Consider the following 6000-nt stretch of genomic DNA (forward strand, 5'->3'; position numbering starts at 1 on the left):
AACCTCTTAAAACGTGGCCATTTTACTCAAACAGGTAGTCCTCGCTATCCAACGTTTCCCTTTACAATGCATGGCATATCCAGCGCAACCCTACGGGCCATTTTTCGACACCGGAATTCGTTATCCGACGCTCACCGCCACTGATTAATACGGGCCTCGCTTTACAACGGTGTCACTATCCAGCGCTACTTCCAGAACGGATTCCGTTGGATAACCGAGGACTGCCTGTAGTGTACGTGAGTCAATTAGCTAACTATAATATCTGAAGGAGCATGGTACCCGATGGTATGAGCGGTGTATGGAATACCATTATTTTTTTATTTACAGATCTACACTTTATTCTAGATTTAAATCTGGATTTATATCTAGAATTTTTTTTAATGGGTGTCTCCTTTGCAGTTTTAGAACGTACATTTTGCATAATGTTTTTTAAAAATCACGACCAAAGAACATTATTATGAGCAATGGTGGGGATGTCAAATAAATTAACAACGAATTGTTTACAGCGAAATAGTGTAAAACCAGTGCAATAAGCAGCACCACAATTATGTTTTCCATTAATATACCGGGTGCAATTCCTTTGCACTGGGGTTTGCCCCCATCTGGCAGACCGGAGACTTCAGTAAATAACTCCTAAGAGGCTTTGTCAATATTGTCTTAACTTGAGTATGACCCACCACACACTTAAAAGGCTCACCCTACCTAGGATGAAAGTGAATGAGGGACAGTGACATGTTAAATGATGGGGGTTTTTGTTTGCCTTCCTCTGGATCAATAAGTAAGTATAGATATAGGATAAAGTATCTGTTGTCTAAATTTAGCATAGGTTGAACTTGATGGACCTACGTCTTTTTTCAACCTCATCTACTATGTAACTATGTAACATGTCGTTCATTAACACCTTTTTTTTTTTTATCAAGTATTTTACAATCTTTTTTATTTTTATTTTTGTTTAACATTTCATAGGCAAGATAAATACTGTGGAGGGGTTCTTACCATTTTTGGCAAACATTGGAGCTACCAAAAGACATTAGTTAGTCATCCACACAGCTCAGCTCTGGAATTGTCCCATCATTAGCTCAAGTAATTGTCTCATCATTAGCCAAACACCCATATAATTAGCTGATATGCTTAAACACAGTGTGTTCCCTACAAGAAGCACTACATATAAATTCTTCACAATAATTACGAACGCAGTTACTTTGAGGGCAATTGAATTTTTTCTAGCAAACCAGTTACACTGATATATTGATTTAAAAACACAGGGGTGGGTTGCACTGCCCCTTTAAAAAGCTATAAAGTGCCACGGTAGCAGAAGACCGTGCATTGGTGATGCTGGTTATATATAGACCGCTTAGCACATGATTGGGAACTAAATGAAACAGAAAAACATTTTCTTCTCTGGTCGCTCTGTTCTGCCCGTCTCTCTTGTTCTAATTTCCACGGGGTGACGAAAGTAGGCTCATAAACCTTGTGGGGTTCAAGTATTTCCCTGCTGCCTATTTCCGGTCCCGAAGCCCCTCTGACATTTGAAATGTCAATTATACATTAATGCAGAAGCAGCAGCAGCAGCAGCAGCAGCAACACGGTGATTTTTCAGTAGTTACTGTATTGCATTTCAGATACAGCCAGCGCTGCGGAGGGGCGATGAAGTACACTAAGCCAGGGGTGGTCAACTCCACTCCTCATGGGCAACCAACAGGCCAGGTTTACAGGATATCCCTGCTTCAGCACAGGTGGCTCAATCAGTGGCTCAGTCAAAGACTGAGCCACTGATTGAGCCATCTGTGCTGAAGCAAGGACTGATTGAGCCACCTGTGCTGAAGCAGGGATATCCTGAAAACCTGGCCTGTTGGTGGCCCTTGAAGATTGGAGTTGGCCACCCCTGAAGCTATTTGTCGATGTTGTTTGCACTAATGAGGGAGCAATAGCATTATGCTTCAGGCCACTGTGGCACTGCTGAGGTTAAATAAACAACAGGTTTATCAGTGCTCGGGCTGCAGTTCACAGTGAGGGATTTATCAGTTGTTAGGCACCATGGAGTTAACACTCCACTCCAGTGAGACGCGCTTCCTAAAATAGCCCCAGCTGTCAGACTCCGTCTCTCTGTATGGCCATTTGTAGACGTGCAGCCTGAAGGACTCACAGCTCTCAGCCACAGATTGGCACCAAGCTGGGGAAGGAATCAGCTCGGCCCAACCACAGCAAACCTAATGCAAGGGCTACACCCCACCTACAGCAACCCTAATGCAAAGGCTACACCCCACCTACAGCAACCCTAATGCAAAGGCTACACCCCACCTACAGCAACCCTAATGCAAAGGCTACACCCCACCTACAGCAACCCTAATGCAAAGGCTACACCCCACCTACAGCAACCCTAATGCAAAGGCTACATCACACCTACAGCAAACCTAATGCAAAAGCTACATCCCACCTACAGCAACCCTAATGCAAAGGCTACACCCCACCTACAGCAAACCTAATGCAAAATCTACACCCCACCTACAGCAAACCTAATGCAAAGGCTACATCCCACCTACAGCAAACCTAATGCAAAAGCTACACCCCACCTACAGCCAACCTAATGCAAAGGCTACATCCCACCTACAGCAAACCTAATGCAAAAGCTACACCCCACCTACAGCAAACCTAATGCAAAAGCTACACCCCACCTACAGCAAACCTAATGCAAAAGCTACACCCCACCTACAGCAAACCTAATGCAAAAGCTACACCCCACCTACAGCAAACCTAATGCAAACGCTACACCCCACCTACAGCAAACCTAATGCAAAGGCTACATCCCACCTACAGCAAACCTAATGCAAAGGCTACACCCCACCTACAGCCAACCTAATGCAAAGGCTACATCACACCTACAGCAACCCTAATGCAAAGGCTACACCCCACCTACAGCCAACCTAATGCAAAGGCTACACCCCACCTACAGCAAACCTAATGCAAAGGCTACATCCCACCTACAGCAAACCTAATGCAAAAGCTACACCCCACCTACAGCAAACCTAATGCAAACGCTACATCACACCTACAGCAAACCTAATGCAAAGGCTACATCCCACCTACAGCAAACCTAATGCAAAGGCTACATCACACCTACAGCAAACCTAATGCAAAGGCTACATCACACCTACAGCAAACCTAATGCAAAGGCTACACCCCACCTACAGCAAACCTAATGCAAAGGCTACACCCCACCTACAGTACAGCAAACCTAATGCAAAGGCTACATCACACCTACAGCAAACCTAATGCAAAGGCTACACCTCACCTACAGCAAACCTAATGCAAAGGCTACATCCCACCTACAGCAAACCTAATGCAAAGGCTACACCTCACCTACAGCAAACCTAATGCAAAGGCTACACCCCACCTACAGCAACCCTAATGCAAAGGCTACACCCCACCTACAGCAAACCTAATGCAAAGGCTACACCTCACCTACAGCAAACCTAATGCAAAGGCTACACCTCACCTACAGCAAACCTAATGCAAAGGCTACACCACACATAGAGCAGGGGTGCTCAACTCCAGTCCTCAAGGCCAATCTCCCCCCACCCCCAAATGGTCAGGTTTTCAGGATATCCCTGCTTCAGCACAGGTGGCTCAAGCAGAGGCTTCAACTGAGCAAAGCCTCTGCTTGAGCCACCTGTGCTAAAGCAGGGATATCCTGAAAACCTGGGGGGCTTGAGGACTGGAGTTGAGCACCCCTGACCTAGAGAAAACCTAATGCAAAGCCTACACCCCACCTACAGACAACCAAGTGCAAAGCTTACACCCCACCTACAGACAACCAAATGCAAAGCTTACACCCCACCTACAGCAAACCAAATGCAAAGCTTACACCCCACCTACAGCAAACCAAATGCAAAGCTTACACCCCACCTACAGCAAACCAAATGCAAAGCTTACACCCCACCTACAGCAAACCAAATGCAAAGCTTACACCCCACCTACAGACAACCAAATGCAAAGGCCACATCACACCTACAGCAAACCTAATGCAAAGGCTACACCCCACCTACAGCAAACCTAATGCAAAGGCTACACCCCACCTACAGCAAACCTAATGCAAAGGCTACACCACACCTACAGCAAACCTAATGCAAAGGCTACATCCCACCTACAGCAACCCTAATGCAAAGGCTACACCCCACCTACAGCAAACCTAATGCAAACGCTACATCACACCTACAGCAAACCTAATGCAAAGGCCACATCACACCTACAGCAAACCTAATGCAAAGGCTACACCCCACCTACAGCAAACCCAATGCAAAGGCTACATCCCACCTACAGCAAACCTAATGCAAAGGCTACACCCCACCTACAGCAAACCTAATGCAAAGGCTACATCACACCTACAGCAAACCTAATGCAAAGGCTACACCCCACCTACAGCAAACCTAATGCAACGGCTACACCCCACCTACAGCAAACCTAATGCAAAGGCTACATCACACCTACAGCAAACCTAATGCAAAGGCTACATCCCACCTACAGCAACCCTAATGCAAAGGCTACATCCCACCTACAGAAAACCTAATGCAAAGGCTACACCCCACCTACAGAAAACCTAATGCAAAGGCTACACCCCACCTACAGCAAACCTAATGCAAAGGCTACACCCCACCTACAGCAAACCTAATGCAAAGGCTACATCCCACCTACAGCAACCCTAATGCAAAGGCTACATCACACCTACAGAAAACCTAATGCAAAGGCTACATCACACCTACAGAAAACCTAATGCAAAGGCCACATCACACCTACAGCAAACCTAATGCAAAGGCTACACCCCACCTACAGCAACCCTAATGCAAAGGCTACATCCCACCTACAGCAAACCTAATGCAAAGGCTACACATCACCTAGATCAGCCCTAATGCAAAGGCCAAAAGCTCATTACAACACACTGCAAAACAAATGCAGAAACCAGCAATGACTCCAATCTAAGAAGTTATATAAGCAACAGAAGCAGAGGCCAATACTGTATGTGTATATATGTGTATTCAATGCAAACCGTTTATGGAGTTGACATATTAACACACGGTCACAAATACACAAATACTTATACACAGAATTAAGAATGTATTACAATAGAGTACAGGTGTGTGTGTGTGTGTGTGTGTGTGTGTGTGTGTGTGTGTGTGTATGTGTGTGTGTGTGTGTGTGTGTGTGTGTGTGTGTGTGTGTGTGTGTGTGTGTGTGTGTGTGTGTGTGTGTGTGTGTGTGTGTGTACAATATATTTCCAACACATACATTTGTGTGTACAAATAGCAAATACATGCATAACATATTTGAATAAATAAAACCTTCAAGTTTCCCCTGCAATGATGCTAAATGAAATAAAGTAGCTACAATAAACAAACCAAAAAAAGTACATACACATAAAAATAACAGCCCTGACCCTTCCCATACCTCTCCTCCGAGTTCCTGAGAACTTAGTGTGTGTAGCAGCAGCAGCAGCCAACCCTCTCCTGGGGACCCCCGCAAACCTCGGGGTCTTCTCCGAAACGACTGTAGATCCTGGGTTTTGTACAATCCCACTGTGCTACATCCAGGTTGGGGGGACAAGGGAAATACTGCTCCCCCCTCCCACCACCTCCTTCTCTCCTCCTCACCAGCACCAGAGAGAAAGAAAGTCAGATGAAGGAGACTGGTGTCCCAGCACTGCTGATGGACGTCTGGGTGGGTGGGAGGGTGTCTGATGTCTTCCTGGGGTTTTTGCTCTGCTCCAGCTCCAAAATAGCCCTGGTGTCACTTACTGTGGAGATAGCATTCCATCGGATAAAGGGAAGGGGGGTGGGGGGGAAGAGAACATAGTTGCACACAACCGCGGGGATATATGACTCAGAGGTGGAGGGCACACAGGGCACTGTGTGTAGTGACAAATTGTGAGTAGTGAGTGATGGGTCAGATCTTCCTTTGGGACTGGGGGTTGTTTATTTATTCAGAGGCTAGGCCATCAGGAGGGGT

The 6000-nt window shown here is 46.0% G+C and overlaps 1 protein-coding gene across 31 annotated transcripts in view; it reads right to left on the reverse strand.

Annotated features, from left to right (window-relative positions):
• The window catches only part of OBSCN (obscurin, cytoskeletal calmodulin and titin-interacting RhoGEF), a 462171-nt gene extending 456462 nt beyond the window's left edge, over positions 1-5709 (reverse strand). For all 31 annotated transcript variants that reach the window (XM_075588062.1, XM_075588043.1, XM_075588055.1 and 28 more), the window contains exon 1: positions 5443-5709. The gene's annotated coding sequence lies outside the window, so the exon portion shown is untranslated. The remainder of the gene's footprint in view (positions 1-5442) is intronic.
• Between the last annotated feature and the right edge of the window lie 291 nt (positions 5710-6000).

The sequence above is a fragment of the Ascaphus truei genome, chromosome 2, assembly GCF_040206685.1.
Source record: "Ascaphus truei isolate aAscTru1 chromosome 2, aAscTru1.hap1, whole genome shotgun sequence".
Lineage (NCBI taxonomy): Eukaryota > Metazoa > Chordata > Amphibia > Anura > Ascaphidae > Ascaphus > Ascaphus truei.